The sequence below is a fragment of the Tachypleus tridentatus genome, chromosome 4, assembly GCF_004210375.1.
Source record: "Tachypleus tridentatus isolate NWPU-2018 chromosome 4, ASM421037v1, whole genome shotgun sequence".
In the NCBI taxonomy this organism is placed as follows: Eukaryota; Metazoa; Arthropoda; class Merostomata; order Xiphosura; family Limulidae; genus Tachypleus; species Tachypleus tridentatus.
The window spans coordinates 27,099,338-27,112,563 of record NC_134828.1 but is presented as its reverse complement, the minus strand read 5'-3'; the positions used below and the strand labels follow the sequence as shown (position 1 = coordinate 27,112,563).

Below are 13,226 nucleotides of genomic sequence, written 5' to 3'. Positions count from 1 at the left end.
AAGATTATACATTAAGTAACTGACATGTATTTGGACTAGGTTAGACCATACAGACTAATTCTGTCTGGCCTTCACAAACAAGATTATACATTAAGTAACTGACATGTATTTGGACTAGGTTAGACCATACAGACTAATTCTGTCTGGCCTTCACAAACAAGATTATACATTAAGTAACTGACATGTATTTGGACTAGGTTAGACCATACAGACTAATTCTGTCTGGCCTTCACAAACAAGATTATACATTAAGTAACTGACATGTATTTGGACTAGGTTAGACCATATAGACCAATTCTGTCTGGCCTTCACAAACAAGATTATACATTAAGTAACTGACATGTATTTGGACTAGGTCAGACCATATAGACGAATTTTGTCTGGCCTTCACCAACAAGATTATACATTAAGTAACTGACATGTATTTGGACTAGGTTAGACCATATAGACCAATTTTGTCTGGCCTTCACCAACAAGATTATACATTAAGTAACTGACATGTATTTGGACTAGGTTATACCATATAGACCAATTCTGTCTGGCCTTCACCAACAATATTATACAATAAGTAACTGACATGTATTTGGACTAGGTTAGACCATATAGACCAATTCTGTCTGGCCTTCACAAACAAGATTATACATTAAGTAACTGACATGTATTTGGACTAGGTTAGACCATATAGACCAATTTTGTCTGGCCTTCACAAACAAGATTATACATTAAGTAACTGACATGTATTTGGACTAGGTTAGACCATATAGACCAATTCTGTATGACTTTCACCAACAAGGTTATACATTAAATAATTGATATGAATATTAATTAAGTTATGTCATATGTAAACCAGTTAAGCCTGGCCTTCACCAACAAGATTATACATTAAGTAATTAACATGGAATTTTTTATCAGATTCTTCACTCCTCAGAAATTATTGACTTAAAGTATAAAAATGGTGTTGCCACCCTGATGATTTCTGAAGCCTTCCCTGAAGATGAGGGTGTATACATATGTAGAGCTTCAAATCCTTTAAATACTATCTCTACCAAGTGCAAGTTAACAGTCCTTCGTAAGTGCTGTGCAATTTCAGACATTTTGCATTTTGTCTTTAATAACATCATAATAGAAACAGATTTGCTGAATATGTTTTGTATTTTATAATTAACTTCTTTATCAGAGTTGTTTTCTTGACAAACATTTTAAATTGTTTTGTTTAGCCTGAATAAACACATTACAAATGATATTTATAGAAAAAAACCTGAATTGCATTCTTAACATTAAATTTTGCTAGAGAAAAATAGTTAGTTAAGAAAACTATAAATTTGTTTAAGTGATAATATAATTAATATTCTAAAGCTTAGAAGTACATCCAAGTCATATGATCATTTCTTTGTGTTTTGTTTTTTTTACATCTATGAAGGTTGAATATTCATGTTAGTAATGTCCAAAAGGAAGTAACTATATACTTTCTTATCTCTAAATGCCTACCTTAATTGTTATGTAAGTTTTCAAACATTGTAAAAGCCACTCTTCCTGAACCAACATCAACACAGAAATAAACATGTAAGATTCTTTAAACTTTATTTTTAAAATGTGACAGAGAAAGAAAATGGTACTTTGAAGAAAGACTATACTTATAGCTCTGAAACACTCCCAGTTGAATATATTAAACATTTGGTTGTTATAGCTATGGAGAGAGGAGCAACAGCTGATAAAGTAGTTGAAAACAAACCTCCTAGAATCACAGAACATCTGAAAAGCTTTGTTCTTAAAGATGGAGATCCAGTAACCCTGCAGTGTACAATTAAATGTAAGTATTTTTGTTCTTACAAGAGTATGGTACAAAATATATAAAGTAATTTTTTCTGTTTGATTCTTTTAATATTCTGAAAGAAATAATTCCTCTTGTATGCCATGCAAGCACATGTATTGTAAGGAAAGAAATTCAAACTTATAGGACTGAAAAATATAAGATTGCTCTTCAGTTTCTTTCAGAAATGAGTTTAGCTTTTAGTTCCATTTAACTTGTCACTTTGATATGCATTGTTATGATATAGTTTACACTGCTACTTACAGTAATGTTTCTTGTTCACCTGTACAGACTATTAAGGTCTGTTCTGATACAGTTTATATTGCTATTTGATTATAATACTTATTCACTTGTACAAGCTGTTGAAGTCTGCTCTGATCTTCCCATTACTACTTGATACTAACGTTAATCAGTCATCTGTATGAACTATTAAGGCTTGTTTTGATATAATTCACACTGCTGCTTGACAGTAATGTTTTTGTTCACATGAAAGATCAAAATAATTTCATTAAAGTCAAATATTTAAAAAAAACTGGCATACATTTTAACACAGTCTACTGTTTTTCTCATTGGTTATCCTTTTTTATTATATTATGTTAATTGTTTCTATTTTCTGCAGGAAATAAAATTGTGGTTTGTATTTTCACTTTTAGAGAGCCTGTATTTCTATTTTTAAATAATGTACACTGCTGGCCAAAATCTTAAGGCCAATGAACATAAAGAAAAAAATATGCATTTTGTGTTTTTGGACTGAACCACTTATTTGAGTAGAGCTTCGAAAGATGAAAATAAGAAAAGAGAAAATAAAACTAAAAAACGTTTTTAGCATTTAATAGGGAAAATGTGAACACTATAAAATTAGGCTAAATACTAGCTGGTCATAAATTTAAGGCCATACCAAAAATTAACTGACATGTATTTGGACTAGGTTAAACCATATAGACCAATTTTGTCTAGGAAATGCACAACAAGAGGTCTCAGTAGTGAGTTGCACAGCCGTCATTGCAAATAACCTCAAACATTCACTTTGGCATGGTCGATATAAGCGTTTGCAGAAGGCTGGCTGCACTGTTATTCGAAGTCTTAAACAGGGTAGAAAATGCCCAACAAGAGGTCTCAGTAGTGAGTTGCACGGTCATCATTGCACATAACTTTAAAAAATTAACTTTGGTATGCCGATATAAGCATTTCCAGAAGGCTGGCACAATGTTATTTCAAGTGGTGAAGTTGGCTTCACAAAGGTCATTTACTGTTTGGAATTAACGTCCATTTCTATAGACTTCCCTTGCCATCCACCCCCACTTATTTTCAATGGGTTCAGTTCGAGCAATTATGCTGGATGATCCAAAAGAATCACGTTATTCACCATGAAAAAGTCCTTTGTCCTGCAGGTATTGTGGATTGCAGCGTTGTCCTGCTGAAAGATCCAGTCATTTACACACAAGCAAGGGCCTTCAGTCAATAAGAATGCTCTCTCCAACATGCCAATGTAGCCAGCTGCTGTTTGACGCCCCTATATAACTTGAAGCTCTATTGTTCCATGGAAGGAGAAAGCACCCCAGATCATGATGGAATCTCCTCCACTGTGTCGTGTAGAACATGTCTCCGGTGGGATATCCTTATCGTGCCAGTAATGTTGGAAGCCATTTGGACCATCCAGGTTAAATTTTTCTCATCAGAGAACAAAACTTTTATCCTCTTTTCTACGTCACATGTTTGGTGCTTCTCAGCAAAATTTAACCAAGCTGTTTTGTGGTGTGGAAGGAGGCATGGCCTTTGAAGACGTTTACGGTTTTTAAAGTCTTTCTCTCGTAGATGCCGTCTTATTGTTCTTGAGCTGCATTGTGCATCCGTAAGGGCCTTAATCTGGTTCGACGATCGGCACCCATCTTGCCGAACAACCCATCGAATACTTCTGCTCAACGCCGGCGGAATTTATTTGGGCCAACCACTTGAAATTCTCGTTCCGTATCCCTCAGGGTTTTTAAAGAAATTTGCAACAACAGTTTTACTAAACCCAATCTCACTAGCAATAGTATGTTGAGAGAGACCTTGCTTTTGCATTTGCAGCTCAACAATTCTGCCATGTTCAAACTCTGTCAACTTTTTAGCCTTTGCTATGTTTTTACCTAATGTAACACAGGAGATGTCAGTGGGAGATGTTGACAACGCTAGTGCTTGAGCACAAATGTCTAAATTTCATTATGTGTTTACCGATTAATGCTTCATTTCAGTTTGGTCTTAAACTTTTGTCCAGCTAGTATTCAGGCTAATTTCATAGTGTTCACATTTTCCCTATTAAATGCTAAAAAAGTTTTTTAGTTTTATTTTCCCTTATCTTATTTTCATCTTTTGAAGCTCTACTCAAATAAGTGGTTCAGTCTAACAACGTAAAATGCATATTCTTTTTTTATGTTTATTGGCCTTAAAATTTTGGCCAGCAGTGTATGTGTTTTAAATACAGTGTATTTTAGTTTTTAAGTGTTCTGTAGTTTAAGTTAAGAAAAGTTTATGTTTTAACTCTTTCAGAAAAAAATCAAACATGCATTAAAATCATAACAAAAATAATAAAAATATACTGAAAGCTCATTGTTCGTTAGTTGAGATATGTTAGTTCTGTTATAACGTTAAGCCTTATTAAGATTTATCAGGGAGTCATTCAAGACCTAGACTGACAAAAGTCTTCTGAACATTAAAGGTCCCTCAAAGTTTGATGTGGTTTGGCTTCACAATGACAAAGAAATCAAACCCAGCAAGGATTTTGACTACAGGCATGATGGTGATAATTACCAGCTAGTGATCAGTGAGATTTTCCCTGAAGACAGTGGATTCTACACATGTGAAGCTTTCAATGATGCAGGCGAAGCATTTAGCAGCTGCACGTTGCTAGTTATAGGTAACTTAATCAGCTAATTTTGTGAAAGTTATTTACATATAGTACTGAAATGTGTTCTTTCCAGATTTGAATTTAAAAACTATTATGCTAACTATTTCAAAAGGTATTTTACTAAAAGTAATTAAATAACATTTTTGTATCTCAGAATGGCTGGTATGGGTATTAACACTTTTATTGATAAGCAGAAAACAATGTTTGGACCTGCCTAGATAATCTTCAAGTTAACCTGAACGTTGTTATCAATAAAAGTGTTCATACCCATACCATCTGTTCTGATATACATTTTTAGTTCAAGTGGATTTCTTGTCATCAAGAAAGAACATTTTTAATGTGTCTTTTTTTTTTAATAGTGTTGCCCTTTGTGTTATTTTGTTTGTCTAAATCATTAAGCTACATATAGATAGTCTAATATGAGCATTCATTTTACTGCATCATAATGTGTGAAACAAAAGAATATTAAGTATTACAGTGTTAAGTGTTACATTAATATTATGTAAATACACAAACTGATGAAAGAAGACTCAAGAACAGTCTGAGATTTACTGTGAGAGAAAATAGCTTACAGCTGTTTGAAAATTTAAGAAAATGCTTCATATAGCCTCAAATTTCTTTCTAACATTGATGAATTTGAACATTTAAACTAATTCTGAATGGAAATCATGGACTTGTAATAAAACATTAACATTATCTTCAAGTTATTTTACTCTTTTGGATTAATTGTCCATAATTTCTTTAATTTTGACTAACTTTGAAAAAAATGTCACTGGATATATTATTTTTTTACTGGTACCATCTTTATAGTGAATTATAATTTTAAAATTTACTCCCCAATATCTCCCAAAAGCATTAGAAATATTTGGAATAAAATATATTAAAGATTTCAGTTACTCTGGGTAATATTTAAATTGTGAGTTTTACATTAGTCTGGAAGTCAAACATTTGTAAGTGAATCTAGCTTTTGAAATGTTTAATAGTTTGGATATTTACCAGTTTTTATTCTAAAATTGTTTGTTTTCTCTCAGTACCTAAAGAGCCTTTGAAAGGTCCTGTATTTGTAGAATTTCCACAGTCTGCTACTGTTGTTGAAAACCAACCAGTTACTTTTAAAGTCACAACAGAAAAGAAAGCTGTCTCAGGTTTGTATAGAAAACTTCTCTGGTTGATACAGTATTTGTTGAGTCAAGTACAAAAATATAGTAGAATAAAAAAAGATGTTTTTAAAGAGTTGGATAGCCCTTGTCAGTGAATTCAAAATTGTGGAAGGCCCACAGTATGAACATATACAATTATTAAAAGAGAAAAATACAACAAAAAACTGCCTGTATTTTGTGATGTGTTTATGAGGTTTTACTGCTTACTCTAAGCCTATACAACCATAAAAACTACACAACAAAAGGTTTTAAAGTATGCTTGTATATAAGTGTGTTTATATTAGGTTACTATGGGCCATAATACAAAAGTTCAGACAACCCTAACAATGCAATATAATAACAGGCTTCAAAGTGTGTATTAGGATATTACTGGCCATAATACCCAAGTGCAGACAACCCTGCCAACTCTGTGTAACAAAAGATGTATGTAGATGTGCAGTTGCATGTATACAAAGTTGCTACTACCCATAATACCATCATCCAAACAATTCAAACTCATTATAATGCTTGATTTCAAAGTATGTTCATATATACTGTATATAATATATGATGCTGTTGTTGTCTGTAATCTAGACAATGTTACCTTCTCACATTTTGATGTTTTCTTCTCTGTTGATAAATGTATACAAATCTTTTACTGTGTTGAATTTGATAGATGAGTACAATTTAATGTTTTGAGTGTCTTATATGTATACACACCTTCTACAGTGTTGAGTTTGATAGGTGTGTATATATATATCTTGTGCTGTGTTGAGTTTGATAGTTTCTAGGCCTTTGATAATTGTATATATACATTGTAATATATAAATATTGTTCTGTTACAATATATTACTCTACTTCTGCAAATTCTAAAAATTATTAAAATCAGTCAATTCCAGCAGAAGGAAGATAAAAAGCTTGTGGCATGCAGATCACCATGTGTCAATCCTCCACCAATAAGAGTGTGACATGACATGTGACTTCCTCTATTCAGACTTTCTTTGTTTTGATGCTCTTCCTATGTATTGTTTTCATGATTTCAATAGTTTAATATCCACAGTAGAACATGTGACTCCCTCTATTCAGACTTTCTTTGTTTTGATGCTCTTCCTATGTATTGTTTTCATGATTTCAATAGTTTAATATCCACAGTAGAACATGTGACTCCCTCTATTCAGATTTTCTTTGTTTTGATGCTCTTCCTATGTATTGTTTTCATGATTTCAATAGTTTAATATCCACAGTAGAACATGTGACTCCCTCTATTCAGACTTTCTTTGTTTTGATGCTCTTCCTATGTATTGTTTTCATGATTTCAATAGTTTAATATCCACAGTAGAACATGTGACTCCCTCTATTCAGACTTTCTTTGTTTTGATGCTCTTCCTATGTATTGTTTTCATGATTTCAATAGTTTAATATCCACAGTAGAACATGTGACTCCCTCTATTCAGACTTTCTTTGTTTTGATGCTCTTCCTATGTATTGTTTTCATGATTTCAATAGTTTAATATCCACAGTAGAACATGTGACTCCCTCTATTCAGACTTTCTTTGTTTTGATGCTCTTCCTATGTATTGTTTTCATGATTTTAATAGTTTAATATCCACAGTAGAACATGTGACTCCCTCTATTCAGACTTTCTTTGTTTTGATGCTCTTCCTATGTATTGTTTTCATGATTTCAATAGTTTAATATCCACAGTAGAACATGTGACTCCCTCTATTCAGACTTTCTTTGTTTTGATGCTCTTCCTATGTATTGTTTTCATGATTTCAATAGTTTAATATCCACAGTAGAACATGTGACTCCCTCTATTCAGACTTTCTTTGTTTTGATGCTCTTCCTATGTATTGTTTTCATGATTTCAATAGTTTAATATCCACAGTAGAACATGTGACTCCCTCTATTCAGACTTGCTTTGTCTTGATGCTCTTCCTCTGTATTGTTTTCATGATTTCAATAGTTTAATATCCACAGTAGAACATGTGACTCCCTCTATTCAGACTTTCTTTGTTTTGATGCTCTTCCTATGTATTGTTTTCATGATTTCAATAGTTTAATATCCACAGTAGAACATGTGACTCCCTCTATTCAGACTTTCTTTGTTTTGATGCTCTTCCTATGTATTGTTTTCATGATTTCAATAGTTTAATATTTACAGTAGAACATGTGACTCCCTCTATTCAGACTTTCTTTGTTTTTATGCTCTTCCTATGTATTGTTTTCATGATTTCAATAGTTTAATATCCACAGTAGAACATGTGACTCCCTCTATTTAGACTTTCTTTGTTTTTGATGCTCTTCCTATGTATTGTTTTCATGATTTCAATAGTTTAATATCCACAGTAGAACATGTGACTCCCTCTATTCAGACTTTCTTTGTTTTGATGCTCTTCCTATGTATTGTTTTCATGATTTCAATAGTTTAATATCCACAGTAGAACATGTGACTCCCTCTATTCAGACTTTCTTTGTTTTGATGCTCTTCCTATGTATTGTTTTCATGATTTCAATAGTTTAATATCCACAGTAGAACATGTGACTCCCTCTATTCAGACTTTCTTTGTCTTGATGCTCTTCCTATGTATTGTTTTCATGATTTCAATAGTTTAATATCCACAGTAAAACATGTGACTCCCTCTATTCAGACTTTCTTTGTTTTGATGCTCTTCCTATGTATTGTTTTCATGATTTCAATAGTTTAATATCCACAGTAGAACATGTGACTCCCTCTATTCAGACTTTCTTTGTCTTGATGCTCTTCCTCTGTATTGTTTTCATGATTTCAATAGTTTAATATCCACAGTAGAACATGTGACTCCCTCTATTCAGACTTTCTTTGTTTTGATGCTCTTCCTATGTATTGTTTTCATGATTTCAATAGTTTAATATCCACAGTAGAACATGTGACTCCCTCTATTCAGACTTTCTTTGTCTTGATGCTCTTCCTCTGTATTGTTTTCATGATTTCAATAGTTTAATTTCCAGATTTCTTCATTATTATTTTTCTTTACATTGAAGAAATCTTTTAACCTAATTTCCCAGTCTTTTTTTTATTCACACATATTTTCACATCAAACACTTTTGTTTTATATATTTATTTCTACAATGAATTTTAAGGTTCGTGATCCCACTTTGATTTTGTGCCACTAATCCTCCTGAACAAGCCAAATGTGTTCAGGCTGAAAAAGATTTTATTTCCTTTTTACTCGACTGGATTTTGGCATGTCTTTTGTTACCCCTCCAGCACAATCAATTAAGGCTAAAACATTATTTTTCAACATGGTTTCTCAGGTATGTGATGTTTTATCCAGTTCCCCGATTTTCTGTGATTCCTTATTACCTCCGTGTTTGTTGTTTTGTCATCTCTGATTCTTGCTTAACGCATGCATTTTCACTGTTGTAGGGATCTTAAGTCATGATGTGACCTTGCCTTGGATTTGTTTGGTACCTCTTCCTTTTGAGGATGGTACATATGACCCCTCTGCAATATGTTTTTTATCATGTATCTGAGACTTTGGAATCATGTGTATAATCTGTGTATCAGCACTCTACCCTTTCCTCTTTGGTGGCACATTTGTTGCAGTTGGAGCCACAAAAAGTCCCCTATTCCTATCTTGCCCTGATCCTTTTCTATCTCTTCCTCCTTTCAGGGGTTTCTCATCTCGTTTTTTTATTGAGTATCGATGAGCATGTTTGTAACAGTACCAGGGACTAACCAGTGGGAGCTGTATGTTTTTTTTATCATTTGGTATCTTTCACTGATTCATGTTCCCTTTAGGTTTATCAAAGGGACTTGTCCTCCTACTTCTTTCCCCATCTCCTTCATATCAGGTATCTTTCTCTTTCCCTGTGACCTGAGATCCTCTCTCCAGCCAGTGTTTTTCCAGTGTGGTAAAAGATTTTTCATCGCAACATGTCACTGTACCTGTTTATCAGATTTCTCCAGGATTTTATTCTATCCTGTTTGTTGTCCTCATGATAAACTGGAGACTGACAGCCTTTACTAGGTTTGTCTCACCTCACTCTAATTTTCAGTGTATCCTGTTTTACCTTGTAGTCATTTCTCACACTTAGATGAGCTTTTTCTCCCAGCTTATAGATTACCACAAAGAATGTTGCAAATGCTTGTTTACATATCCAGGTTTCTCATCACTCCTAACCTTCTATTTGATTTGTTCTTCAGAGGGTGGTCTTTCTGTTTCATGCACTGACCTTCAGGTATGCTGTGGCTTTGTATGTTTGTTGAGCAGTCAGAACACTGATTTTCCACTGTTTGCTCTTAGGTTGCACTTTCCTCATTTTTTGGATGACTGGTTACTATTAACTCATTCCAAACAGGAACCAGCCTGTTACTTGCATCAGGTGCTTTTGGAGGCAGCTATAGTGGGTTGGTAAATCAAGTTGGATAAGTCCTTACTGCATCTTATCCAATATTTTCTCCATTTGGGTGTTCTCTCTCTCAAGTTGGATAAGTCCTTACTGCATCTTATCCAATATTTTCTCCATTTGGGTGTTCTCTCTCTCAAGTTGGATAAGTCCTTACTGCATCTTATCCAATATTTTCTCCATTTGGGTGTTCTCTCTCTCAAGTTGGATAAGTCCTACTGCATCTTATCCAATATTTTCTCCATTTGGGTGTTCTCTCTCTCAAGTTGGATAAGTCCTTACTGCATCTTATCCAATATTTTCTCCATTTGGGTGTTCTCTCTCTCAAGTTGGATAAGTCCTTACTGCATCTTATCCAATATTTTCTCCATTTGGGTGTTCTCTCTCTCAAGTTGGATAAGTCCTTACTGCATCTTATCCAATATTTTCTCCATTTGGGTGTTCTCTCTCTCAAGTTGGATAAGTCCTTACTGCATCTTATCCAATATTTTCTCAATTTGGGTGTTCTCTCTCTCAAGTTGGATAAGTCCTTACTGCATCTTATCCAATATTTTCTCCATTTGGGTGTTCTCTCTCTCAAGTTGGATAAGTCCTTACTGCATCTTATCCAATATTTTCTCCATTTGGGTGTTCTCTCTCTCAAGTTGGATAAGTCCTTACTGCATCTTATCCAATATTTTCTCAATTTGGGTGTTCTCTCTCTCAAGTTGGATAAGTCCTTACTGCATCTTATCCAATATTTTCTCCATTTGGGTGTTCTCTCTCTCAAGTTGGATAAGTCCTTACTGCATCTTATCCAATATTTTCTCCATTTGGGTGTTCTCTCTCTTTCAATGTGCATCTAAGTAGGGTCCATCCTACTCCTCTTCTACTTTGTTTATGGATTTTTATTGTTTTACAGTTCATGAGTTACTGTTGCATTTGAGGGTGTAGTTTTTCATGGTAGCCCTTATCTCCTTAAGTCAGGGTTCGTGTGCAGGCTCTTCATGACCAGTGGAATCTCACAAACGTTCTTTGTTCTTATTACCCTTATCTACAATCAGAATCAATGGTTAAATATGACTGGCACATCAGCAGATGTCCTGCTTCTTCCTACTTGTCCAGATTTACATGGAAGCAGCTCTTTGGAGATGGAGACTTGGGATGTTCAGATGGAAGATTTGAGATTTTGGTCTGTGGCCGAGAGATCTTATCACATAAATGCCCTGAAGCTTCGTGCTATACATCATGTTTTGGTTCATTTTCTCCATCTAGTAATTATCCATTCTTACTTTTCTTCAGTGGTTGCTTATCTCTATCACCAGGGAGGAACCTATTCTCAATCCCTCTGTATTCATACGTTGGATTTTCTTTTGGGGCTTACATGCTTGATATTCAAATTTTTGTGTGCTATATTCCATGTGCTTTCTCTTTGGTTATGGATTAGAATTTTGCCCAGATGAATTTTTTCCAATGGAATGGTTGTTCAATCCTTTTGTTCCTCAGTGGCTTTGACTTCAGTGGGGTACTCCTCAAGAGAAGGCTTTTGCTATGTCTATTAACCAAAAATTGCCTTGGTTTTGGTCTCCATTACTTTATCATTTTGCTCTGGCTATTGATGTTTTCAACTAGGATTGGACCAACATATTTTTCTGTCATCCCATTCTCCTCCTTTTACAGGTGCTTTTGGTCATCCTTGATGCTACAGGTTCAGTCCTTCTTATAGTTCCTTCCTGGGCATCTCAGCTGTGATTTCCATGGCTTTTCCAGCTTCATCTTCACCTTCCTCCTCAGCTACCTCTTCCTCTGACTCCATACTTTCTTTGCAACCCTTAGTAACTAGTGTTTCATCTGGACCTTCTTATCCTCCATCTTCATGCCTGGTTCTATTCTGGTCATGGATGAGGAGATCCAGCTTTTTTCAGTGGTTTGCTTCTTTTCTGGATTGTTTCATTTGCTTTCCCCTTTCTATGGAAGTTTCTTAATGCAAATAGAATATTTTGCTTCATTGGTTTCTGGGTTCAAGGTTTTCCCCCCTCATTAACTCACTGTTCTCTGTCATGTAGAATACCTCATTTGACTTTTGGATTGGGGGTTTCCTGGTTCCTTAATCTTGAATTTTCAGGTGGCTCTGACCCCGACACCTTTCCTTTTTCCCAGTTATATAGGTATTTATTTCTCCTATACTTTACCAGTTGTTCCTACCAGTTTCTTCAACCCTTGGAAGGTGTATTTAAATATTGTTCTGTTTGACATAATTTCCTGTTTGTTGAAATTTCATTTGTGTTCTTATCCTGCTTCTCAAATTTTCAGTTGCCTTTTGTTAAAGTTATAATTCTGTGACAGTGCAACTGACCATTCAGGACTGGATTCATAACAAAAGTGAAGAAGCAGCAGTGATATAGAAACTATGGAATAAATCTATATAAAATTAATATATTTTTATTTTAGTTATATATAGGAGTTTTATGTTCTTGGTTTTTAAGATTGATGAATCATTTTGGTAATTCATTTATAGTTTAATCAGAGTTGTACTGGGTTGACTGACTGACATTTAATCAGAGTTGTACTGGGTTGACTGACTCTGGTGAAAATTTCCACTCCTGTTTGCATCTAGTAGAAATTAAAAGAATAATGTCTGTTAAGCCTAAAATATGTTTCTTCTGTTCAGTACATTGGCTCAAAGATGGGAAACCCTTAGAAGAGGAAAGTCCAAGGCATAAGATCACTAAGAAAGGTCATTCTTTTACTCTGAAAATCCCATCAACATTAGAAGCTGATGTTGGACAGTATACAGTCATTACTTCAGACAGCTCAGGAGAAAGTAGTGCTACCTTCTCACTCAATGTCTTAAAGGAAGGAGATATTTGAATCTAGGAACTTTTTTTCTTATAAGGTATGACCTTACAAAGTGTGGATTTTTCTCATTTAATGTTTTATATAATTGATAAAAAAAATCAGTGTTTGTAGTTTCATGTTACTTTTGACTCACAAAATAAATGTTCTAACATGCTACTCC

The 13,226-nt window shown here is 34.2% G+C and overlaps 1 pseudogene across 1 annotated transcript in view; it reads left to right on the top strand.

Moving 5' to 3' along the window:
- LOC143248734 (twitchin-like) overlaps window positions 1-13,226 on the top strand; it is a 301,767-nt pseudogene that overhangs the window by 287,587 nt on the left and 954 nt on the right. The window contains exons 127-131 of the transcript XR_013027162.1: window positions 913-1,069; window positions 1,688-1,810; window positions 4,509-4,706; window positions 5,729-5,842; window positions 12,879-13,103. The product of XR_013027162.1 is annotated as a twitchin-like (transcript). The remainder of the gene's footprint in view (window positions 1-912; window positions 1,070-1,687; window positions 1,811-4,508; window positions 4,707-5,728; window positions 5,843-12,878; window positions 13,104-13,226) is intronic.